This window comes from Hylobates moloch, unplaced genomic scaffold, assembly GCF_009828535.3.
Source record: "Hylobates moloch isolate HMO894 unplaced genomic scaffold, HMol_V3 SCAFFOLD_6, whole genome shotgun sequence".
NCBI lineage: Eukaryota > Metazoa > Chordata > Mammalia > Primates > Hylobatidae > Hylobates > Hylobates moloch.
The window spans coordinates 17257300-17284179 of record NW_026652281.1 but is presented as its reverse complement, the minus strand read 5'-3'; the positions used below and the strand labels follow the sequence as shown (position 1 = coordinate 17284179).

The following is a 26880-nucleotide window of genomic DNA, read 5'->3' as shown; positions in this document are numbered from 1 at the left end:
TAGAATAAACATGCCAGTTTCTTCTACAAAAAGGTCAGCTGGGATTTTTATTAGAATTGTGTTGACTATATTGATCAAATTGGGGAGAATTGACATGTTAACATCATTGACTTCATTGATCTATGAACATAATATTACTCTATGTGTTTTTGCACATAATTTGATAATTTCTTCATAATTCGTATTTTTATACTACAAATGAAATTATTTTTTAAATGATTGTCCTTTTTTTTGTTTTTTTTTGTTTTTTTTGGAGAGAGGATCTGGCTCTGTTGCTGAGGTTGGAGTTCAGTGGCACAATCATAGCTCACTGTAACCTCGAACTCCTGGGCTCAAGTACTCCTCCCACCACAGCCTCCTGAGTAGCTAGGACTACAGGCATGCTCCACCATACCTGGTTAACTTAAAACATTTTTTTGTTTTTGAAACAGGGCCTCCCTATGTTTTCCAGGCTGGTCTTAAAATCCTGGCCTCAAGCAATCATCCCACCCTGGCCTCCCAAAGTGCTGGGATTATACATATGAGCCACCGTGCCTGGCTTCTGATTATTCTTTGTACAAGTGTTCTATAGAAATAGAATTGATTTTTGAGTATTAATCTCGATTTTTGAGTATTGATCCTGCAACCTTCCTAAACTTATTTATTCTATTAATAGTAGTCTTTTGGTTTTCCTAATTTCGTTATCAGAGTTAGCATAGCCTCTTAGTTCACTGTCAGTTTAGAGTTGAAGAAATGTGTAAGTTTATAAAATGTAATATCAGTATCTTGCAAGGAGTGAGATTCAGGAACCCCAGTGGTTTTCATTTTTCCTTTAATGAAGTACCAGTATTCTTCATAATATGGAACCTTGACACTTCAAGCTACCATTATTTAAGGTGTTAAATTTATAGGCAATTTCAGCAAAGTAATTGATTATGAAGGATGAATTGCTGTTTGTTTTTATGGCTGGAATTCTAAGAATCTGTTAAAATTATGTGTTTTGGAGGGAGAGCCATTGCCTTGATGATGGCTTTGGGAGACAAGAGTATGTGGGACTTTGTGTTTGTGGCTTGAGCGGAAGTTATATGGATTATGGTGTGATTTATTGAGATGACGAAGACTGAGGAAAGAGTGGCTTTAGTATTGTCAGTTCAGGTTAGACATTTTAGATTTTAGGCATGTTTTGTCTACTGTGTTAAGGCTTATAGGTTTATTTGGACGCTTTTAAATGAGCTATATCTTAGGTTAAAAACAGACCTGAGGTCACACAGCTAGTCATTTGCAGAATTTGAACTTCAGCTTCTGACTCTTAAGTCCATGTTTGTTATCCCCTTATGCTATATTATATCCTCAAGGCAGAAAAACATACTTGGCTGTGACAATAATGAAATGTTCCCTGGGAGCTGTTAGAAATACTTAGCAGAGTTTGCAGGCTCAGATGCCTGCACGGTACAGACAAGTAACTGTGAGCCAGGTTGTAACATAAAGGAGAGTGGCGACTTCTGTGGAGAACTGCAAAGCCCCATCCACAGGGTTAGTTAGCTGCTAATCAGCTCCAGAAGATTGTTTCCATATGGGAATGTGGGGCCGGTATTGCCAGATATTCTGATTTTTCAAGAGAGGTCCGAAATCTGGATTTTCACGTAAAGTCCTGATTTATAAATGTAGGCAGTTATCCTTTAACCATGCAGACCAACCTAGTGTGGGTCCACCAAAGGTATCTGTCTGCTGGATTCTGCCCAGTGGGTAGTATACTGTGGAAGCAACAATAAATTTATATGGTGGGAAAAGTGTGGTAACTGTGTATAATAAGCACATTATGGTGTTGAAATGCAGGTTGCTTAGGTTAAACATGGTGCTTAGTGAGTCTAGTGTTTGAGTTCAGTCTTTATATGGATTAGTTAATTATAGATGGGGGGGATTGCTCTCTGTAGCTTTTTGCCTCCTAATTGCATACTTTCATTTGCAGATAGGACCAGTTTTGAGTGTGTGAATTTTTGAGTGAAACCTGGAACCCAAATGAGAAGAAATCTGCAAGGAATAACTACTGACAGTGAATCTGCAGAGTCATCTGTATGCATAATATGGAATGTTCTTGACCCAGAAGTAGCTGAATGTGTTACTCCATTGATGAGGAGTGGTAAGTCTGATTATCTCCACTGATAATTAAATAACCTAAACCCTTTCCATGAAAAGAGGATGACTACTTCTACATTCTTAGCGTTTGCTGACGTTAATTTTTATATTACAGAGGAGGACAGCAGTGCAGTTTAAGGGAATTCTTTATCCCTAACATCATGTTTAATGTCTGATTTCAGAGTTTGGCTTTCTTCTTCCATTTAGGCACGTCATTTCCTTTGCCTAGGCATTTTTCTCTATTATTTCTTCTTCAGTCCAAGGCCTGAAATACTGTATTTGAAATATTCAGCCAGCGCTGAAATGACGGTCATGATAGTTACCAGCATCCATTCTAATCTTAGTTGTGGTAGGTCTCATTCTCTTTGGGAGTGATTGTTGTAGGAATGGACATGAGAAACAGTTTTGTCCAATGAGAGACAAAAGGGACATCTGCAAGAGGCTTTTGGGGAAATCTTTCTTGCTTTTGTGAAAAGGAAGAAAACAGATGGTCCCTCTTCTCCGCAGAGCTGGTATTATCTGGATGTGATGTGTCGAAGTGCTGGAGCCATCTTTTTAGTAGCCTGAAGGTGATGCCTTATGTGAAGGAGAGGGAACCAAGGGAACTGGAGAAAAGTAGGACTAGAGTTCCGTTTACCATGCATATAGCCACTCTACCTGAATTTTCTTATTGTTTAAGCAGTTTTGCCTTGAGATTTCCTGTTATTTGCTATAGAAATTATCTAGATTTATTTCATTTCTTTTTTGATTACCCAAAGCCATGTTTTTTAGTGTCAGACACATTTCTATTTGATCATGTTCTTTGTAGCCCCTTACAAGCTTTATGAAGTCAAGGGGTATGTTTATATTCCTATTGTATCTGACTCTAATACTTCTTAATGATGTCATCAATACATGTTTGCTTAACTGAATTACTTGGTAAGTATTTGAAAAACCAATCTGTAGAATCTAATAATTACAGAGATTTTTTTTTATAATTCACATCCTTTTCTTTAACCACACTGCTTCCTTCTAGGATTATGAGTGAAGTTTGTTTTTTCTTTAAGACTTCCAGTATGTAACACATGTTCAAGTGGTTAGTTCTACTCCAGACAATGTTGCCTTTTGTTTTTGTCCAACTTTACCATGAGAACCAGGTTCTCTCCTTTATATTTGAGTATTGGCTTTCAATCTGATAAATGGAATTTCACTTTCTTCTTCATTATAAAAACGGAATAGTTTGCCTTCTATTTTCTGTGATAATTATGGGAATGAGGGACGTCAATAGTAAGAAGCATAATTCAGGAATATTTTGTATTTGGCTTTGGAATGCACATTCACAGAAAGATTCCCTAAAGGGTGCATCCCCCCTCTGTTCTTAGGACTGTGTGTTTTGAGGGAGGTAGAGGGAAGTTTGGTGCTGGTGTAGTAAGAGGGATCTTGGGCCATAGGATGGATGATGTAGTTGCTTATGTTTTAAAGCTCTGTGAAACAAATCACTTTTTTTTTTGGCATGGCTCATTATATATAGATGTAAATGTTTCCTTCTATCTTTTCTTTTAAATCTTGTTATTATAATCTTGAAAAAGTATGGAATGAGAACCTCTTTTTCTTCATGAAAATCCGTGGTATTACTTTCAGTTACGGTAAAAGGAAAAAGATAAAACCTGTGTTATGATTTTACCAGGTAATCTGGTAGTATATTTTGGAATCCTTCAAAAAGAGATTGACATTCAGGGAAGAATTCACTTTTTTTTTTTCTTGATGGATTCTGATGAAAATATGGGAGAATACCTTTTTTTCCTACTTCTTTTTTTGAGACAGGGTCTCACTCTGTTGCCCAGGCTGGAGTGTGATCTTGACTCTTTGCCTATGCCTACGTTTTTGAGCCCAAGATGCCAGGAACCTCTGCCTCCTGTGCTCAAATGATCCTCCTATCTCAGCCTCCCAAGTAGCTAGGACTACAGGTGTGCACCACCATGCCCAGCCGATTTATATTTTTTGTAGAGACAGGGTTTCACCATGTTGTCCAGGCTGGTCTTGGACTCCTGGGCTCAGGAGATCTACCTGCCTTGGCCTCCCAAAGTGCGGGAACTGAAGGTGTGAGCCACCATGCCCAACCAGGAGAATAACTTTATAAGAAGATAGAGAAAGTTGTATGATGTGCTTTACCCATCAATTTAAATGCAGTAGTACCATTATTTAGTAATACAGGAAATTTAAATCATTAAGGTCAACTTTAATATGCTGTATTTCATATATATTTTGTAGGAATGGAACATGTTTCCTACCTAAGACAGTCATGGCAGGCATGCACCTTAAGCTAGATCAAGCAGAGTGAATCTTAGGATATTTGCTAGGAATGCTGAGATGAAGGCACTTATTTTTGTGAATTTCAACCTGAAAACATAGTTATTGAATTCCTGGCAGCTATCTTTTGACCATGAAAGGAAAGTTAGTTGATTAAGAAGCCAACACTGAATGAGTAGAGCAGAGAAAAGCCATGCCCTAGTTACTCCATTTGAGCTGATGGATCAACCCTTCCCTGAAGCTGCTGTACCTCTAGACTTACAGTTGCATGAGCCACTAAATTTCATGTTTAATCCAATTGGCTTTGGATTTTCTCTTTCATTTTTGTGAAAACATCCTAGCTGATACATCCTTCTCAACCCTCAATTATATACCTGCATAATGAGAACTCAAGGGACTTAATAAAACTTAAATTGTGAGTTAGGCAAGGAGGCCTCTGACACAGATGTGCAGGTTGGCAGATAATGCATTCTTTTTTTTTTTTTTTTTTTTGAGACAGAGTCTTGCTCTGTTGCCCAGGCTGGAGTACAGTGGCGCAATCTCGGTTCTTTGCAACCTCCGCCTCCTGGGTTGAAGTGATTCTCCTGCTTCAACCTCCTGAGTAGCTGGGATTACAGGTGCCCGCCACCACTCCTGGCCAAGTTTTTTTGTCTTTTTGGTAGAGACGGGGTTTCACCATGTTGACCATGCTGGTTTCGAACTCCTGTCCTCAAGTGATCCACCTGCTTCAGCCTCCCAAAGTGCTGGGATGAGTTGGGGGTGGAAGGTAGGAGAAAGGTCGATATGACTTTTCCTGCCACCCTCAGTGTCTCACTTCATTCCAGTTTTCCAAGCCTATAGTACACCACTAATTTTGAGTTCTTGTATGGAATGGAATTCTAAACCACTTACTTCAGCTGCGGTTGTTTTCGTACCCTAGGGCCATAGAAAGTAGTTTGGAGTATAGTTTCTGCCTCTGTGAAGAAATTTTCTTGGTCTTCTCAACAAGGATAAATTTATATTGATACCTAATATAGTTAGGCTGTTGTACCCCCGTAGACAGAGCTTGCACTCTGTATAGTGGCTTCCTTTGCCCCTTAGCAAGCACCACTACTCTTTCCTTTGACATGCGGTATTGTTTCTCAAAAAGTAGATCTCTTATAGCAGAATCACCCAGGACCCAAAAGAATACTTAGAAACTCACCATTGTAATTCAGTATCTGAAAAATATTGTTCTCTTCCAGTCTGTAACATCCCCATAAAATTTTTTAAAGGATTTTTAAAGATTAGTTGAATCTAAAATTTATAAGGAAAAAAATAAGGAACATTATCCAGAAAAATTCTTTTGAGACAGAGTCTCACTCTGTCGGCCAGGCTGGAGTGCAGTGGCGCAATCTCGGCTCACTGCAAGCTCCGCCTCCCGGGTTCACGCCATTCTCCTGCCTCAGCCTCTCCGAGTAGCTGGGACTACAAGCGCCCGCCACCACGCCCGGCTAATTTTTTGTATTTTTAGTAGAGACGGGGTTTTACCGTGGTCTCGATCTCCTGACCTCGTGATCCGCCTGCCTCGGCCTCCCAAAGTGCTGGGATTACAAGTGTGAGCCACCGCGCCCGGTCAGAAAAATTCTTTAAAAGAATGAACACTTAGGCCATGCCCGGTGGCTCATGCCTGTAATCATAGCACTTTGGAAGGCCAAGACAGGCGGATCATGAGGTCAGGAGATTGAGACCATCCTGGCTAAAGCGGTGAAACCCTGTCTCTACTAAAAATACAAAAAATTAGCTGGGCGTGGTGGCAGGCGCCTGTAGTCTCAGCTACTCGGGAGGCCGAGGCAGGAGAATGGCGTGAACCCGGGAGGCGGAAGTTGCAGTGAGCCGAGATCGTGCCACTGCACTCCAGCCTGGGCGACAGAGCAAGACTCCATCTTAAAAAACAACAACAACAACAACAAAAAATGAACATTTAAAAAAGGAACTAGGCTAGGCGTGGTGGCTAACACCTGTAACCCGAACACTTTGGGAGGCCAAGGCGGGTGGATCACTTGAAGTCAGGGGTTTGAGACCAGCCTGGCCTACATAATGAAACCCTGTCTCTACTAAAAATAGAAAAAAAAAAAATTAAGTCAGGCGTGGTGGTGCATGCCTGTAATCCCAGCTACTCAGGAGGCTGAGGCAGGAGAGTAGCTTGAATCTGGGAGGTGGAGGTTGCATTGAGCTGATATTGTGCCACTGTACTCCAGCCTGGGTGACAGAGTGAGACTGTGTCTCAAAAAATAATAAATAAGATAAAAAAATAAAGAACTAGTTCTTCCAGATATTAAAAATGTATTCTGGCCGAGCGGCAGTGGGCCTGTAATCCCAGCACTTTGGGAGGCCGAGGTGGGTGGATCATTTGAGGTCAGGAGTTTGAGACCAGCCTGGTCAACATAGTGAAACCCCATATCTGCTAAAAATACAAAAATTAGCCAGGCATGCTGGTGCATGCTTGTAAACCCAGCTACTTGGGAGGCTGAGGCAGGAGAATCACTTGAACCCGGAGGCGGAGGTTGCAGTGAGCTGAGATTGTGCCACTGCACTCCAGCCTGGGTGACAGAGCGAGACTCTGTCTCAAAAAAAAAAAATGTATTCTAAAATTATAGTAATTAAGACATTATGATTCTGGTAGATAGATCAGTGGTACAGAATAAAAAGAGTCCCAAATTCATATGGAAATTTAGAATATAATGAAAGCACATATCGGATCAGTGGAGAAATTTTTTTTTTTTCTTTCTGGCAATATTATAGCTGGGTAGCCATCAGAAAAAAAATCAGATCCTTATCTTCAGAGGAAGAAAATGAATTTTTCCTCTTTATATTCTTGGAGTTAGGGAAGCCTTCTTAGAAAGTGTGTTTTGAAAGAAATGTAGGTATTCTAATACCTTATTAGAGGGAGTATAAGTTGGCACATTCCTTTAGGAGATTGGAAAATACCTGCCAAAATTTAAAATGCCTACTGAACATTTAAATGTATATGCTCTTTAATACATCAGTTTCACTTCTTGGAATTTATCTTATGGTTAAATTCTGTAGCTTTTGGGTTTAGTTCATCATATTCTCACTTGTGTGAATATACAAGGTTAGTCTTTGCAGTATTGTAATAGTAAAATATTAGGAACAACTCAACTTCCATCTGTGAATGACGGCCTATATCAGTATGATAAAAATGCAGCCTTTAAAACTTAAAAGAGGCAGTTTTTAAAAAGCTACTGATATTAGCTGGGCGTAGTGGCACATGCTGATAGTCCTAGTTATTTTGGAGGCTGGTAGGGAAGGATTGTTTGAACTCAGGAGTTCAAATCCAGCCTGGGTAACATAGATCTCATCTCTTTAAAATGTTACTGATATTGCCTGATTTCTAAGATAAAGTGTTAAGTGAAAAAGGTGCCAGTGATGTATAATGCTGCATAAAAATATTAAAAAAAAGAATATACATATATGCTGGTATATTCATAAAGTATCTCTGAAAGGCTATACAAGAAGCTAATATTAGGGGCTGTATTGACGGAGGACAACTGGGTGGGTAGGATAATGGTGGGCAACTTAATTCTATCATCTCCCGCCAAATCATCAAGTGTTGTATTGGGTAAAAGGAAAAAAGGGATTCACCTAATTTTCATCTTTTTCAATTCGTTAGAATCTCCAAGGATGAGGTCACCCCCAATCTACATTAGGAATTTTTTTTTGTTGTTTTGTTTTTTGTTTTGAGACGGAGTCTCGCTTTGTTGCCCAGGCTGGAGTGCAGTGATGCGATCTCGGCTCACTGCAAGCTCTGCCTCCCGGGTTCATGCCATTCTCCTGCCTCAGCCTCCCGAGTAGCTGGGACTACAGGCGCCCGCCACCATGCCCGGCTAATTTTTTGTATTTTTAGTAGAGACAGGGTTTCACCGTGTTAGCCAGGATGGCCTCGATCTCCTGACCTTGTGATTCACCCGCCTCGGCCTCCCAAAGTGCTGGGATTACAGGCATGAGCCACCGCACCTGGCAGAAAAAATTTTTTTTATAGTACTGGTAAAAGAGACATAAAATTTATCATCTTATCCATTTCTGAGTGTACAGTCTAGTAGTGTTAAGTATGTTCACATTGCTGTGCAACCAATCTCTAGAACTTTTTCACTTTGCAAAACTGAAACTCTGTACCCATTAGACAACAAATTTTTATTTCTCCCTATTGCCATCCCCTAGTACCCACCTACTTTATGATTCTATGAATTTGACTACTTTAGAATTCCTCATATAAGTGTAATCATACAGTATTTATGTTTTTGTGACTTATTTCACTTAGTGTAGTGTTCGTAAGGCTCTTCCATTTTATAGCATGACAGGATTTCCTTCCTTTTTATTTTTATTTTTTATTTTTAAAAGAGATGAGATCTTGCTTTATTTCCCAGGCTGGCCTTGAAGTCATGGGCTCAAGCAGTACTCTGGCATCAGTCTAGCAAGTAGCTGGAAGTACAGGCATGTGCCACTGCCCTTCCTTTTTAAGGCTCAATAATATTCCAGTGTGTGTTTGTTTATCTGTTCTTCTGTTGGTGGACATTTGGGTTGCTTCTACCTCTTGGCTATTGTGAATAGTGCTAGTATGAATGTAGGTGGGCACATATGTCTTCAGGGCTCTGCCTTCCATTTTTCCAAATATATCCCAGAAGTAGATAGTATTTCTATTTTTAATTTTTTGGGGACCTGTCATAATGTTTTCTATAGCAGTTGCACCATTTTACGGTATCACCAACAGTGCACAAAGATTTCAATTTCTTCACATCCTTGTCAGCATTTATTTTCTGTGTGTGGTTTTTGTTTTGTTTTGTTTTGTTTTGTTTTTTCTTTCATAGTAGCCAGGGGTGTGAGGTGATCCCAAATATTTTTTTTTCTTCTTTCTTTTTGAGACAGACTTTCACTCTCTTGCCCTGGCTCGAGTATAATAGACAATTATGACTCACTACACCCTCAACCTCCTGGGCTGAAGCAATCCTTCCACATTAGCCCTCCAGGTAGCTGGGACCACAGGCATGTGCACACCTGGCTTTTTTTTTTTTTTTTTTTATAGAGACAGGGTCTCTCTATGTTGCCCAGTCTCATCTCAAACTCCTGGGCTCGAGCAATCCTTCCACCTTGGCGTTCAACTGTTGGGATTACAGGCATGAGCCACTGTGCCCGACCCCCAATCTATATTTTTAACAAGTATTTTAATTATATATTTCTTCTATATTTAAAAAGCTTAAGAAGTTATGAAGTACATTTAAGTTGATTTCAGTTTTATTACTAAAAAATACAGCTAGTAGACACTTTTTAGAATTGTATCTCAATGTGCTTTGTTTCTGTAACTTGAAGTGCATGTTTTATAATAAGATCCTCAAGGGATTGTGCCTCTCTTTTTTTGTGTGTGTGTGTGTGTGTGTGTGTGTGTGTTTAACTGTGAGTCACCTAGGGAACAGACTAGGATATGTGTACTTAACCCCAGGTAATTTTGCTAACCTTAATTCTTTTCTCTAACACAGTTAAAATTCTAATGTTCTACATGTTAGAATTTCAGTGGTGTACCAGCATTTAAAATAATGTGTTTTAATGAAAAACTCTGTGTCATTTTACTTTACATGAGAGGATTTGATCTGTTTGTTTACTTTTAATTGAAAATAGTTTTATCTTTATGGTCTTGACAGTTATGTGTTAACTTTTCTCACAAGATGAATTTAATCATAAATTGTTCAAGAGCAAGATCAGTTGTTAAGAATTTTATCCAGAGACAAAAGTACATGAGATTCTAGTAAAAAATGGAAAGGAATGTAAATTGTCCGTAAATTTTTTCCTGCTTTTTCAAGAAAATTTTAGGGGTGTGAGTGTTCGACAACAAAATTAATAGCTTATAAAGTATTTTACATTTTGAGTAAATTACTTGCAGTTCTTGTTTTTCTGACTTGAAGTTTCTGAAATTATTCTGAAATTGTTATTGCGGAGTACCTATTTTTTCTTGCAAGTGTTTATTCTTCAGAAGTATTATTTCTAAAATCACATCACTGTATGAATATCCAGCTGTAGCCTGTGACTACATGATGAGTATTAGAAGTCATTTTTTAATAACTTTTGCCAGACCTGAAGGCTCATTACTGTGCAGCTCTCTCCTTCATGGTTGTTTTTATTTGGATATTTAAGGCTGAGCTGCTGTCTTCATTATATTTGGTGTGTGACTTGGTAGAGAAGGGCACAAGTAGTGGTATGGCTTGGGAAGGGTGGGAGTTTAATCCTCATTGTGAGTTTTGAGAAAAGATAATGAAATCCTTTATATCCCTTTCCATAGACCTGCATTTCAAAGACTTACATTTTAATAAGAATTAGTTGTGCAGCTGCAACCCTGGCAACAAGGCCTAGGAGAAAAGAATTGGGGCAGCATTCCAGAAATCAGGGCAGGCACTGGTCTCATGTGGAGCTGAGCTAATGAAACAGATAAAAATATAAAGCATGTAGTAAAAATAAGACCAATACTTTCTTTGGCATAGTAGATACTGAAATTTTTCCACACATATTTTTTAAAAAGTCCAAAAGCTCATAAGCTGCACACTCAATAAGAATAGCTGTATTATCTTCTCCTTTAGTATAAAAAAAACCCCAGATACTCTTGGAAGTTAATATTTCTGTGAATTATATCCAAAATGTAATTGTTCCTGGCCCATTCTTGGTGATGTCCAGACGTTTTCAAAACATGGAGTACGAAATTTGTCAGATAAAGTTTAGAAACAAGGTTTTAGGTTTTAAACTTTAAAAATCAAATGCTCATATCAGTTTTAATGTAAATTTCTCATAGTTACTGGACTCTTCAGATGCCCTTAAATAATAACATTTGTTAAATATATTCTCTGAATACTGTGACAATGGCTACATAATCTATTATCTAACCATAATTTAATTATTACCTGGTTGTTACGTGTTTAGGTTGTGTCAAAGTTTTCCCTCTTATAATAATAAATATTGCAAGAAAACATTTTTGTGTGTATAGGTATTTTGCTTTCTTTTGGACTAGTCAGGATTACTTCTGGATTTCCAGAAGTGATAATGATGCATTAAATATGAAAATTTTGAATACTTTCTAAAAGCACTACCAGTCTACACAGCTACTATAGTGTGTATGCAGTTGCTAGTTTCTCTGCTTCTTTATCAACACTGAATATTTGAATAGATATGAAATGGTAGTTGAATTTTTTGTTTTAATTTTCACTTTTTAAATTAGAAACTTGGAATATTTGGAATATTTTAAAAGCAGCTTACCAGCTTCCCCTTTGTGGATTTTAAAATTTGCATCCTTTTCCCATTTATCTATTGGAGATCCATTAAGTGGTTTTTTTTTTTTCTTTTTTTTGAAGTAGTAGTCCTAAGAATCTCTCAGAATTGAGTGTGGTAAACTTCCTATTCATTCTGTACACTCATACCAAATGGTGTAATATGTGCCAGGCTCTGTTTTAGCCTGAACAAAACAACTGATGTAGTTGCAAACTCCTAGAGCTAAAGGGTCTCTTAAATATCATGTTCATTTTTTACCCGAGGAAACTGAGATCCCGTCTCATATTATATGATCGGTAATTAACCTTAGAGAATGGTGGCTGAACTGGAATTAAAGTTTTGTCAGCATTGTTGCCTCCCTACTATTCCATATATCTCTTCTTTCCTCTTCCTGATACGATAATCGGATCTCCCTCTCACTACCCACTGCTTCTTCCATTGTGTTTGTAGATTCCCATTGGCTTAAGCAAATCAGCCTAATCCTAGTCTTGGTTCAAGGAACCTGTTGGCTCATACCATTACTTGGGTCACAGTAATTGGTTCAGGAGTGACCAAATCAGCAAAATTGATCCAGTTAGAGGGTAGTCTTGAATTTTCATTACGGTTAACGTCTGAGTATTTTAAAATTTTCTTAATGTTTTTACTTTTTAATCTGAGTTAGTAATATATTCAGTTTCCAAACGAGATTTTTTTTTTTTTTTTTTTTTTTGAGACGGAGTCTCGCTTTGTCCCCCAGGCTGGAGTGCAGTGGTGCGATCTCGGCTCACTGCAAGCTCTGCCTCCCGGGTTCATGCCATTCTCCCTCCTTAGCCTCCCTAGTAGCTGGGACTAAGGGCGCCCGCCACCGTGCCCGTTAATTGTTTGTATTTTTAGTAGAGACAGGGTTTCACTGTGTTAGCCAGGATGGTCTCGATCTCCTGACCTCGTGACCAAACGAGATTTTTAAAACCATCTTTTTGTCATTAATTTCTAGTTTTATCCCATTATTGTAAGATAATGCAATGTGTATGGTATTGATCTTGTGTTTTGGGCCATGCTTTTTCGGCTATTGTATGACCTATCTGTGTATATGCTGTGTGCCTCATGCAAATAATATGTATTCTCTGATTTTATTGCTTGGATCTTCAATATATCTGCTTATACTGTTTTTGATCAGTTGAGTGTTAATATTTCCAACTGCAATTGATTTTAGCTTTTTCTCCCTCCATTTTCTACAGTTGTTTCTGACATATATTGAGACTTTGTTTGATGTGGACGTGTTCATGATTATTATGTGGTTTTGTTCTACTATTTTTATAAATATGTAATATCTCACTTTGTCCTTCTTGATATTTTTTACCTTAAATTTTGTTATATTTATTTTTTATTTATTATGTTTATTTTTTTAGGGAGACAGAGTCTGCCTGTGTTGGCTAGGCTGGTCTTGAACTCCTGGACTCAGTCATTCTGGCTTGGCCTCCCAAAGTGCTGGAATACAGGCATGAGACCATGGTTGGCCTGCCTTAAATTTTATTAAGATTGCTATGTTAGCTTTGTTGTGGTTCATATTTGTTTGGTTTATCCTTTCTTAAATATTTCTCATATTGCTCTGTCATTTTTTTAACCTAGCATAAAAAATGTTTTATACTAATTTGTCTTTAAATTGGCAAGTTCAACTCATTTATATTATTGTAATTACTGTTCTAATTGGGTTTAATTTTCATCCGTTTCCCTTTTGTCTAACTCCATTCCTGCTTTTCATTGGGTAAGTTGAAATTTTTTCTATTTTTGTTATGATGATGATTACCCTTTAGACCCATTCCTCAGTTTACTTCTGTATATTTCTTACTTATAAAATGGCTTTTTCTTCCCCTAAATATGACAGATACTCTAGCATTCTCATACGTTCTTTTAGTGTGTCTCCTGACTCCCCATCCCCAGTGAGTATATTGCTGGTATTTTAGATCACTTTTTATGACTACTAAGGCATTTAACTACTTTTACTTTCTTTATCTCTTGGAGTACCTCCTATATTTCTTTTTCCTTTGCGTATTCTCCCAAATGTGTAGTTAGTGGGCTTTATGTGACCCTCTGAGGCTTTGTATGTTGAAAATATTTTTGTCTTAACATCATATTGGAATGATGTTTCGGATGTAAAATTCTAAGTTTAAAGTTATTTTAATTCAAAACTTTTAAAATACAGGTCAAGAGTCCCTTTCTTGGTATTCTGAAATCAAAGAATCAAAGGGTTTTTCATAATTTATTTGACTACAACACCCAAACCAAACTGGTATGAGGCTACTTAGGGATTTTATTCATCTCATTTAGTGTTAATGTTTATAGATTTTGCTTCAAGATATTAATGAGTTAAATTATGGGTTAGTGCCTTAGATGCTGTTGTGGATGTTACATAATATGTGATGTCCATACACACACCATATTATCTTTATATACTCTGAAAAATCATTGTTTTAGTCTGTTTTGTGCTGCTATAACAAGATAACACAGACTGGGTAATTTATAATGAACCAGAAATGTATTGGCTCATGGTTTGGGAGGCTGGGAAGTCCAAGATCAACAGGCCAACATGTTGCTGTGGCAGAAGGGAGAGAGAGAGAGCATGAATGAGGAGATAGAACTCCCCTTTTTATAATGAACCCATCGAAATGGGGCACATAGTCTTAAATATGATGACAGCATTAATCTTTTGGGGATTTGGTTTCCAATGCATGTTTTTTTGGGGGATACATTCAAAGCATAGCAATTCTGAATTCTGAAAAAACCCCTGCTACAAGGATTATGGATAAAGGATTGTGGATTTACATTACCCCATCCTGTGTCCGGTGTCACTTTTTGTGATATCTAATATTATTCTTTTACTTTTGGCATTACTATGTTCTTTTTTTTCCAGCCTTTGAGATTTTTTTCTTTGATAATCTTAAATTTTCTAGGAAAGGGCTCTTCTGTTATTTGGCTGTTTGAGGCTTTACACTCTTCACTTGTTTTATCTTTAATTCTGGGAAGTTATTATTTCTTGAAATGTTTATTCTTCCCTAGAAATGTTTCATTTCCCTCCCTCTTTCTGGAACTCTGTTATCTAGATATTGTCTGTTTTTCATATTCAGTATTTCTGCTTGATTCTTTTTCATGATTTCCTGTTTTGGCTTCATATACTTAAATCTTCCATTGACTTTTTAGGGACACATTCTTGGATCATTCATTCCAGTAACGCAGCTTCAGATGGCATAAGTTGTTTAGTGAGTCATCTTCCTTTCACAATAGTTTATGTTCTAGAGGTGTCTATTTGTCTGTGTCCCTTGTGGGGTATTAGTCACTTAGTCTAATGATATCTGTTAGGGAATTTATGTCCAGGTGAGTTTAAGGAGAGGAAGGACTTGGGACCCAGGTCAAATAGCCACTTGGCACCATTGAAGTGCTGTGAAGTTCTTCTGTTGGCTGCTACTGCATCAGGCAAATTCTGATTGGGATTTGTTTTTAAACTCTTATAAATAAATAATACTGGATACTGGAAAGAGGTTATCTCCTTAGATTATAACTCACTACCAGCCCTGTAGTTCCCCTGCCCCTTGTACAAGGTGGGGGCACAGAGAGGGACAGGAAGAGTGAATGCCAAGAGGATGGCTTATTAGTCTGTGTCTTTTCCTGAGCTTTCCTCTCTAAGGCTTTTGTGCCACCCTGATTTTAAACTGCTGACAAAGACATCTAGGCTGTTGCTGCCAATTTCTGTGGCTAAGGGGCAATCAAGGGGAAGGGAAAGGCAAAATCTTAAAGGGCTTTTAGCATATCTCTCTTTTAAGTCCTACCTCTGATTCCCATTGCTTCTGGCTCCAGGTTGCCGGTTTCCTTTCAGAAAAGTTAAGTACAGCTTTTGGTATCACCAGCAGTTTTTGTTCCCTTTTGTTGTTGCTGCCATTATTGTTCTTGGAATCCAGATTTACTTCTGTTTTTTTCTTCCCTACGGTTGATTTTGTTGGAAGGGACCAGAAGCCCATGACAGTTGTTCATCTTGGTAAGAATTGAATGATTTCATTTGATACAAGAAAGACAGTTAAACAAGATTTCCTCGAAGCACATAAAAATCTTTAATTGAAGAGTATAGGCATACAAAATATACACAAGCTATATGAAAATAATCATAAGAATTAAGAGTTCCAGGCTGGGCGCGGTAGCTCACACCTGTAATCCTAGCACTGTGGGAGGCCTAGGCGGGTGGATCCCCTGAAGTCAGGAGTTCAAGACCAAACTGGCCAACATGGTGAAACCCTGTCTCTACTAAAAATACAAAAATTAGCTGGGCATGGTGGCGGGTCCCTGTAATCCCAGCTACTCAGGAGGCTGAGGCAGGAGAATTGCTTGAACTCGAGAGGCAGAGGTTGTAGTGAGCCAAGATTGTGCCATTGCCCTCCAGCCTGGGCAACAAGAGCAAAATTCCATCTTAAAAAAAAAAAAAAAAAAGAATTAAGAGCTCCAGGTATCTTATTTTATTTTATTTATTTTTTTATTGTACTTTAAGTTTTAGGGTACATGTGCACAATATGCAGGTTTGTTACATATGTATACCTGTGCCATGTTGGTGTGCTGCACCCATTAACTCGTCATTTAGCATTAGGTGTATCTCCTAATGCTATCCCTCCCCCCTCTCCCCACCCCACAACAGTCCCCTGAGTGTGATGTTCCCCTTCCTGTGTCCATGTGTTCTCATTGTTCAATTACCACCTATGAGTGAGAACATGCGGTGTTCGGTTTTTGGTCCTTGCGATAGTTTACTGAGAATGATGGTTTCCAGTTTCATCCATGTCCCTACAAAGGACATGAACTCATCGTTTTTTATGGCTGCATAGTATTCCATGGTGTACATGTGCCACATTTTCTTAATCCAGTCTATCATTGTTGGACATTTGGGTTGGTTCCAAGTCTTTGCTATTGTGAATAGTGCCGCAATAAACATACGTGTGCATGTGTCTTTATAGCAGCATGATTTATAGTCCTTTGGGTATATACCCAGTAATGGGATGGCTGGGTCAAATGGTATTTCTAGTTCTAGATCCCGGAGGAATCGCCACACTGACTTCCACAATGGTTGAACTAGTTTACAGTCCCATCAACAGTGTAAAAGTGTTCCTGTTTTCTCCACATCCTGTCCAGCACCTGTTGTTTCCTGACTTTTTAATGATGGCCATTCTAACTGGTGTGAGATGGTATCTCACTGTGGTTTTGATTTGCATTTCTCTGATGGCCAGCGATGATGAGCATTTTTTCATGTGTTTTTTGGCTGCATAAATGTCTTCTTTTGAGAAGTGTCTGTTCATGTCCTTCGCCCACTTTTTGATGGGGTTTTTTTTCTTGTAAATTTGTTTGAGTTCATTGTAGATTCTGGATATTAGCCCTTTGTCAGATGAGTAGGTTGTGAAAATTTTCTCCCATTTTGTAGGTTGCCTGTTCACTCTGATGGTAGTATCTTTTGCTGTGCAGAAGCTTTTTAGTTTAATTAGATCCCATTTGTCAATTTTGGCTTTTGTTGCCATTGCTTTTGGTGTTTTAGACATGAAGTCCTTGCCCATGCCTATGTCCTGAATGGTATTGCCTAGGTTTTCTTCTAGGGTTTTTATGGTTTTAGGTCTAACATGTAAGTCTTTAATGCATTTCGAATTAATTTTTGTATAAGATGTAAGGAAGGGATCCAGTTTCAGCTTTCTACATATGGCTAGCCAGTTTTCCCAGCACCATTTGTTAAACAGGGAATCCTTTCCCCATTGCTTGTTTTTGTCAGGTTTGTCAAAGATCACATAGTTGTAGATATGCGGCATTATTTCTGAGGGCTCTGTTCTGTTCCATTGATCTATATCTCTGTTTTGGTACTAGTACCATGCTGTTTTGGTTGCTGTAGCCTTGTAGTATAGTTTGAAGTCAGGTAGCCTGATGCCTCCAGCTTTGTTCTTTTGGGTTAGGATTGACTTGCCGATGTGGGCTCTTTTTTGGTTCCATATGAACTTCAAAGTAGTTTTTTCCAATTCTTTGAAGAAAGTCATTGGTAGCTTGATGGGGATGGCATTGAATCTATATATTACCTTGGGCAGTATGGCCATTTTCATGATACTGATTCTTCCTACCCATGAGCATGGAATGTTCTTCCATTTGTTTGTATCCTCTTTTATTTCATTGAGCAGTGGTTTGTAGTTCTCCTTGAAGAGGTCCTTCACATCCCTTGTAAGTCGTATTCCTAGGTATTTTATTCTCTTTGAAGCAATTGTGAATGGGAGTTCACTCATGATTTGGCTCTCTGTCTGTAATTGGTGTATAAGAATGCTTGTGATTTTTGCACATTGATTTTGTCTCCTGAGACTTTGCTGAAGTTGCTTATCAGCTTAAGGAGATTTTGGGCTGAGACAGTGGGGTTTTCTAGATATACAATCATGTCATCTGCAAACAGGGACAATTTGACTTCCTCTTTTCCCAATTGAATGCCCTTTATTTCCTTCTCCTGCCTGATTGCCCAGGCCGGAACTTCCAACACTATGTTGAATAGGAGTGGTGAGAGAGGGCATCCCTGTCTTGTGCCAGTTTTCAAAGGGAATGCTTCCAGTTTTTGCCCATTCAGTATGATATTGGCTGTGGGTTTGTCATAGATAGCTCTTATTATTTTGAGGTACGTCCCATCAATACCTAATTTATTGAGAGTTTTTAGCATGAAGGGTTGTTGAATTTTGTCAAAGGCCTTTTCTGCATCTATTGAGATAATCATGTGGTTTTTGTCATTGGTTCTGTTTATATGCTGGATTATGTTTATTGATTTTCATATGTTGAACCAGCCTTGCATCCCAGGGATGAAGCCCACTTGATCATGGTTGATAAGCTTTTTGATGTGTTGCTGGATTCGGTTTGCCAGTATTTTACTGAGGATTTTTGCATCAATGTTCATCAAGGATGTTGGTCTAAAATTCCCTTTTTTTGTTGTATCTCTGCCAGGCTTTGGTATCAGAATGATGCTGGCCTCATAAAATGAGTTAGGGAGGATTCCCTCTTTTTCTGTTGATTGGAATAGTTTCAGAAGGAATGGTACCAGTTCCTCCTTGTACCTCTGGTAGAATTCGGCTGTGAATCCATCTGGTCCTGGACTTTTTTTGGTTGGTAAGCTATTAATTATTGCCTCAATTTCAGAGCCTGTTATTGGTCTATTCAGAGATTCAACTTCTTCCTGGTTTAGTCTTTGGAAGGTGTATGTGTCGAATTTATCCATTTCCTCTAGATTTTCTAGTTTATTTGCGTAGAGGTGTTTATAGTATTCTGTGATGGTAGTTTGTATTTCTGTGGGATCGGTGGTGATATCCCCTTTATCATTTTTTATTGCGTCTATTTGATTCTTCTCTCTTCTTTATTAGTCTTGCTAGCAGTCTATCAATTTTGTTGATCTTTTCAAAAAACCAGCTCCTGGATTCATTGGTTTTTTGAAGGGTTTTTTGTGTCTCTATTTCCTTCAGTTCTGCTCTGATCTTAGTTATTTCTTGCCTTCTGCTAGCTTTTGAATGTGTTTGCTCTTGCTTCTGTAGTTCTTTTAATTGTGATGTTAGGGTGTGAATTTTAGTTCTTTCCTACTTTCTCTTGTGGGCATTTAGTGCTATAAATTTCCCTCTACACACTGCTTTGAATGTGTCACAGAGGTTCTGGTATGTTGTGTCTTTGTTCTCGTTGGTTTCAAAGAACATCTTTATTTCTGCCTTCATTTCCTTATGTACCCAGTAGTCATTCAGGAGCAGGTTGTTCAGTTTCCATGTAGTTGAGTGGTTTTGAGTGAGTTTCTTAATCCTGAGTTCTAGTTTGATTGCACTGTGGTCTGGGAGACAGTTTGTTATAATTTCTGTTCTTTTACATTTGCTGAGGAGTGCTTTACTTCCAACTATGTGGTCAATTTTGGAATAGGTGTGGTGTGGTGCTGAAAAGAATGTATATTCTGTTGATTTCAGGTGGAGAGTTCTGTAGATGTCTATTAGGTCTGCTTGGTGCAGAGCTGAGTTCAATTCCTGGATATCCTTGTTAACTTTCTGTCTCGTTGATCTGTCTAATGTTGACAGTGGGGTGTTAAAGTCTCCCATTATTATTGTGTGGGAGTCTAAGTCTCTTTGTAGGTCACTAAGGACTTGCTTTATGAATCTGGGTGCTCCTGTATTGGGTGCATATATATTTAGGACAGTTAGTTCTTCTTGTTGAATTGATCCCTTTACCATTATGTAATGGCCTTCTTTGTCTCTTTTGATCTTTGTTGGTTTAAAGTCTGTTTTATCCGAGACTAGGATTGCAACCCCTACCTTTTTTTGTTTTCCATTTGCTTGGTAGATCTTCCTCCATCCCTTTATTTTGAGTCTATGTGTGTCTCTGCACGTGAGATGGGTTTCCTGAATACAGCACACTGATGGGTCTTGACTCTTTATCCAATTTGCCAGTCTGTGCCCTTTAATTGGAGCATTTAGTCCATTTACATTTAAGGTTACTATTGTTACGTGTGAATTTGATCCTGTCATTATGATGTTAGCTGGGTATTTTGCTCGTTAGTTGATGCAGTTTCTTCCTAGCCTTGATGGTCTTTACAATTTGGCATGTTTTTGCAGGGGCTGGTACCTGTTGTTCCTTTCCATGTTTAGTGCTTCCTTCAGGAGCTCTTTTAGGGCAGGCCTGGTGGTGACAAAATCTCTCAGCATTTGCTTGTCTGTAAGGTATTTTATTTCTCCTTCACCTATGAAGCTTAGTTTGCCTGGATATGAAGTTCTGGGTTGAAAATTCTTTTCTTTAAGAATGTTGAATGTTGGCCCCTACTCTCTTCTGGCTTGTAGAGTTTTTGCTGAGAGATCAGCTGTTAGTTTCATGGGCTTCCCTTTGTGGGTAACCCGACCTTTCTCTCTGGCTGCCCTTAACATTTTTTCCTTCATTTCAACTTTGGTGAATCTGACAATTATGTGTCTTGGCGTTGCTCTATTTGAGGAGTATCTTTGTAGCGTTCTCTGTATTTCCTGAATCTGAATGTTGGCCTGCCTTGCTAGATTGGGGAAGTTCTCCTGGATAATATCCTGAAGAGTGTTTTCTAACTTGGTTCCATTCTCCCTGTCACTTTCAGGTACACCAATCAGACGTAGATTTGGTCTTTTCACATGGTCCTGTATTTCTTTGAGGCTTTGTTCATTTCTTTTTATTCTTTTTTCTCTAAACTTGTCTTCTGACTTCATTCATTTCATCTTCCGTCGCTGATACCCTTTCTTCCAGTTGATCACATTGGTTACTGAGGCTTGTGCATTCTTCACGTAGTTCTCGTGCTATGGTTTTCAGCTCCATCAGGTCCTTTAAGGACTTCGCTGCATTGATTATTCTAGTTATCCCTTCGTCTAATTTTTTTTACAAAGTTTTTAACGTCTTTGCCATTGGTTCGAACTTCCTCCTTTAGCTCGGAGTAGTTTGATCTTCTGAAGCCTTCCTCTCTCAACTCGTCAAAGTCATTCTCCGTCCAGCTTTGTTCCATTGCTGGTGAGGAGCTGCGTTCCTTTGGAGGAGGAGAGGCGCTCTGATTTTTGGAGTTTCCGGTTTTTCTGTTTTGTTTTTTCCCCATCTTTGTGGTTTTATCTACCTTTGGTCTTTGATGATGGTGATGTACAGATGGGTTTTTGGTGTGGATGTCCTTTCTGTTTGTTAGTTTTCCTTCTAGCAGTCAGGTCCCTCAGCTGCAGGTCTGTTCGAGTTTACTGGAGGTCCACTGCAGACCCTGTTTGCCTGGGTATCAGCAGCGGTGGCTGCGCAACAGCGGATATTGGTGAACCATAAATGCTGCTGCCTGATCGTTCCTCTGGAAGTTTTTTCTCAGAGGAGTACCCGACCGTGTGAGGTGTCAGTCCGCCCCTACTGGGGGATGCCTCCCAGTTAGGCTACTTGGGGATCAGGGACCCACTTGAGGAGGTAGTCTGCCCGTTCTTAGGTCTCAAGCTGCGGGCTGGGAGAGAACCACTACTCTCTTCAAAGCTGTCAGACAGGGACATTTAAATCTGCAGAGGTTATTACTGTCTTTAGTTTGTCTGTGCCCTGCCCCCCATAGGTGGAGCCTACAGAGGCAACAGGCCTTCGTGAAGCCCGTTGGAAAGGCACAGTATTAGGGTGAGAGTGACCCCGTTTTCCAGGTGTGTCACCCCTTTCTTTGACTAGGAAAGGGAATTCCCTGACCCCTTGTGCTTCCCCGGTGAGGCGATGCCTCGCTCTGCTTTGGCTCATGCATGCTGTGCTGCACCCACTGTCCTGCACCCACTGTCCTGCACCCACTGTCCTGCACCCACTGTCCAGCACTCACCAGTGAGATGAACCCAGTATCTCAGTTGGAAATGCAGAAATCACCTGTCTTCTATGTTGCTCATGCTGGGAGCTGTAGACTGGAGCTGTTCCTATTCGGCCATCGTGGCTCCACCCCCTTCATCAACATTTAAAAAAGTTATTATTTAGTAACTGTGTTATATATGAACAAGTAATCACAACCAGTTTGTAAAAGACAACCACAGTTATTTTTGTACTGGCCAGTAGGCACCTCTTGTTAACACCAGCACATGGCTATCCTGTGGTCTGATTCATCCCAAATCCTTCGTAGCACGTCAGCAGTGATAGATGAAGTGATAGCCAGGATGAATGCCATCAGTTCCTCAGGTCTGCATGGCGGTCCTAAATGTTGTTTAGTGTTGTTTTGTTTATATAGCCTCACTAGAAATATAATGGCCTGATAGATGGGAATCTAGGCGGCTAGTGTTTTGTAGGCAGTTGAAAGTTTTGAGCAGAATGCCCTGTCTACTGCCATGATAAGTATTCATTAAAGAATCTCTGTGACTGTGATAGAAATGAGTTAGAGCCCTAACCTGTTGGAAAATGAAGTTGTGGAGTTGTTGAGACTTCATTTTCTAAGCAATTTAAGTTTACTCATTTAATCCTCACATAAATCTTTGAGAAAATACCACTATAAGTTCCATTTTGTAGAGCAGCAAACTGGAACGTACAAAGGTTAAGTAACTTGCCCAAGATCCTAGAGATACTGAGTGGAGGAATCCAGAATTCAAACTTAGGCTGTGTAGTTTCGGAATCTTAAGTTCTAAACTAGTACACCATACTGCCATTCCAAATACGTACCTACATACCAGGGTGCAATATGAACATATAATATCCATGTGGTACAGGAATCTCAAGCCAAGGAGTTAAATTAAAATGTTCTCTTGAACTTGTGAGCCCGACCTTGTGAATTTCTAAGCAGTAGGAAATGCGAACTGCTCTTTAAGAATGCTTGTTCAGGCCAGGCGTGGTGGCTCGCACCTGTAAACCCAGCACTTTGGGAGGCCGAGGCGGGTGGATCACGAGGTGAGAAGATCGAGACCATCCTGGCCAACATGGTGAAACCCCGTCTCTACTAAAAATACAAAAAAATTAGCTGGGCATATTGGTGCACGTCTGTGGTCTCAGCTACTTCGGAGACTGAGGCAGGAGAATTGCTTGAACCCAGGAGGTGGAGGTTGCAGTGAGCTGAGATCGCACCACTGCACTCCAGCCTGATGACAGAGTGAGACTCTGTCTCAAAAAAAAAAAAAAAAGGAATGCTTGTTCAAACAGAGAGACCTGGACTTGCACAGGAAAAACAGTTCCTATGGTAAGGTAATGATAAGGAAACAGTCCAGCATGAGGGAGAGTCAGACAAAAAGGGTAATTAGAAGATTATGAATTGACTTTACAGAATGATCAGAAAAACGCATCTATTTAAAATGTCTAAATAAAAGACTAAGACAGTGTAGTAGGTGAATTTGTATAAGAGCCAAATAGAACTTATTAAAACGAAAATTATCATTGGGCCAAATGTGTGCTCATACCTGTAATCCCAGGACTTTGGGAGGCTGAGGTGGGCAGATCATCTCAGGTCAGGAGTTTGAGACCAGCCTGGCCAACATGGTGGAACCCCATCTCTACTAAAAATACAAAAATTAGCTGGGCATGGTGGTGGGCGCCTGTTGTAGTTCCAGCTACTTGTGAGGCTGAGACAGGAGAATTGCTTGAACCCAGGAGGTGGAGGTTGCAGTGAGCCAAGATTGTACCACTGCACTCCAGCCTGGATGACAGAGCAAGACCCTATCAAAAAAAAAAAAAAAAAAAAAAAAGAAGGAAAGAAAATTATGATCGTTGAACTAAAAGACAGTCGTGGAGAAAATTAATAGATGGGTTAAATAGCAGAATAGAAACAGGTAAAAGAGTCCTAAATATATAAAAATGAATCTGAAACTAGAGATTCTGTGAAATCAGAGCCAAGTACAAAGACAATCTTCGAAACACCTATCACAAAAAAAGAATTTTATATTCAAATGACCAAGAATTAGATTGATAGTTAACTTTTCATCAGCAACAATAGAGGTCTTCTGCAAAGAGCTGAAGGAAAAGCACTGTCAACCAAGAATTCTATACTTAGCTAAACTGTCATGCAAGAATAAAGGAAAAAATACAGTAGTCCCTTCTTATTCGTGGTTTTGCTTTCTGTGGTTTCAGTTTTTGGTCAACTATGGTCCAAAAATATTAAATGGAAAATTTCAGAAATCATAACTCTTAAATTGCAGCCGTTTTGAGTAGCATGATGAAATTTTGAACCGTCGTGCTCTGTCTCATCTGGAACATGTATCATCCCTTTGTGCAGTGTATCTACTCTATATGCTACCTGTCTGTTAATGTGTAGGCAAAAACATAATTTACATAGGGTTCAGTAATATTTATGGTTTCAGGCATACACTGAGGGCCTGAGAGCATTATCTCTCATGGTTAAGAGGGAACTACTGTATAGATATTCTTTTAACAGTGTATCTGGGTGAAGGATACATGGGAGATTTCTGTTCTGTATTAATAACTCGGCTGTAAGTTTGAAATTATTCCAAAATTACAATTAAAAACTGCAGTCTTAGACAAACAACTGAGAAGCTTACCACCTTCTCAGTTAACCATTAAAGAGCACATATTACTGAAAAATTGTTTGAGCATCTTTTTTTTTTCCAAGACAGAGTGTCACTCTGTCACCCAGGCTGGAGTGCAGTGGCATGATCTTAGCTCATTGCAGCCTCCAGGTTCAAGCAGTTCTTGTGCCTCAGCCTCCCAAATAGCTGGAATTACAGGCATGTACCACCATGTCTGGTTAATTTTTGTGTTTTTAGTAGAGTCGAGTTTGACCATGTTGGCCAGGCTGGTCTTGAACTCCTGATCTCAAGTGATCTGCCTGCCTCAGCCTCCCAAAGTGCTGGGATTACAGGCATGAGCCACCATGCCTGGCCTGAGTATGTACTTTCTGAAGAAGGAAGTTGAACTTCAAAGGAAGGATTGAGACGCAAGAAGCAATAATGAAATAAATTGGCAAATTTGGAAAAATATTAATCATCAGCATCATTGTGTACTTACTGTATACTAAGTATTTTGTTTAATTTTCACAATAGCCACATGGTATAGGTACTATTATTTTCCTGGACAACATTTTCCAGTTTGAAAGAGCTCATTCAGACCCCAGTACAATGATGAAAAAGGACCAAACCAAGTCACATCTCTGTGGCATTTGAGAATTCCAAGAGTTAAGGAAAAAAATGTTTAACTCTTCTAGAAGGGAAATGCATCACACACAAAGGAAGGAAAATTGGAATGTCATCAGACTTCTCACAACTCTGGAAGTTAGCAGATACTGAAATAGTGCCTTTAAAATCCTGAGGAAAAGATTTTTGTCTTGGTATTCTATATTCAACTAAACGATCAATCAAATATCAAGTGTAAGGAATTAAAACATTTTCATTCTGTGTACCACTTCTTAGGAAGCCAGGGGAGTATGTATGTGATTTTACAACGTAAGTGAGAAGGATGAGAAGAGGAAGACATGATTCACAGAAACAGAACATACCAACTTAGAGCAGTTAAGATTGAAGCAAGAGGCCAGGAAGAAACCAAAAGAATATTTGAATCAGTACATCTATTAATATATTCAGGTATTTGTAAACTACAGGTGTTTTACAGATCTGATATAGGTCCATAAAAAAACTAAGCAATTAAAAAAGCTTAGCAGTTATTCAGAGAAAACAAAAGATTATTTAAGAAAAGATAGGGAGGCTGAGGTAGGAGAATTGCTTGAACCCAGGAGGTGGAGGTTGCAGTGAGCCGAGATTGTTCCACTGAACTCCAGCCTGGGCAACAGAGCAAGACTCTTGTCTCAAAGAAAAAAAAAAGATAGCTAATTATACCAAGTAGTCTAAAAATTGATAATTTGAGAAGTAGCAATGGGTATCTTACTTACAATTATAAAAGTTAATACCACGCTGGGCACGGTGGCTCATGCCTGCCTGTAATCCCAGCCCTTTGGGAGGCTGAGGTGGGCAGATCAGGAGGTCAGGAGATCGAGACCATCCTGGCCAACATGGTGATACCCCATCTCTACTAAAAATACAAAAATTAGCTGGGCGTCGTGGTGCATGCCTTTAATCCCAGCTACTTGGGAGGCTGAGGCAGGAGAATCACTTGAACCGGGGCGTGGAGGTTTCAGTGAGTCGAGATCGTGCCACTGCACTCTAGCCTGGTGACAGAGTGAGACTCCTTCTCAAAAAAAAAAGAACAACAACAAAAAACGTAAATACCAGAAGAAACAGCTTGGTAAGTTAAAAACAGTTCCCACTAAGAGATGGAGAGGCACAGGTCAGAGATTTGCCATTTTTAATAGTCATTTTTTTTTTCTTTAAAATAGAGTCTCACTCTGTCATGGGCTGGAGTGCAGTGGCGCCAATCTCAGCCCACTGCAACCTTCGCCTCCCAGGTTCAAATGATTCTCCTACCTCTGCCTCCCAAGTAGCTGGGATTACAGGCGCCCGCCACTATGCCCAGCTAACTTATTGTATTTTTAGTAGAGATGGGATTTCACCATATTGGCCAGGCTGGTCTTGAACTCCTGACCTCGTGATTTGCCCGCCTCAGCCTCCCAAAGTGCTGGGATTGCAGGTGTGAGCCACTGCACCTGGTTAATAGTCTTTTATTATTCATTGATTCTTTTTTTTTTTTTTTTTTGGGACAGATTCTCGCTCAGTTACTCAGGCTGGAGTGCAGTGGCGTGATCTTGGCTCACTGCAACCTCCGCCTCCCAGGTTCAAGTGATTCTCGTGCCTCAGCTTCCCAAGTAGCTGGGAC

General features: G+C 39.4%; 1 protein-coding gene across 4 annotated transcripts in view; it reads left to right on the top strand.

The window, feature by feature from the left end:
* CDC42SE2 (CDC42 small effector 2) overlaps positions 1–26880 on the top strand; it is a 125509-nt gene that overhangs the window by 45473 nt on the left and 53156 nt on the right. For all 4 annotated transcript variants that reach the window (XM_032156518.2, XM_032156517.2, XM_032156516.2 and 1 more), the window contains one exon: positions 1949–2119. The gene's annotated coding sequence lies outside the window, so the exon portion shown is untranslated. The remainder of the gene's footprint in view (positions 1–1948; positions 2120–26880) is intronic.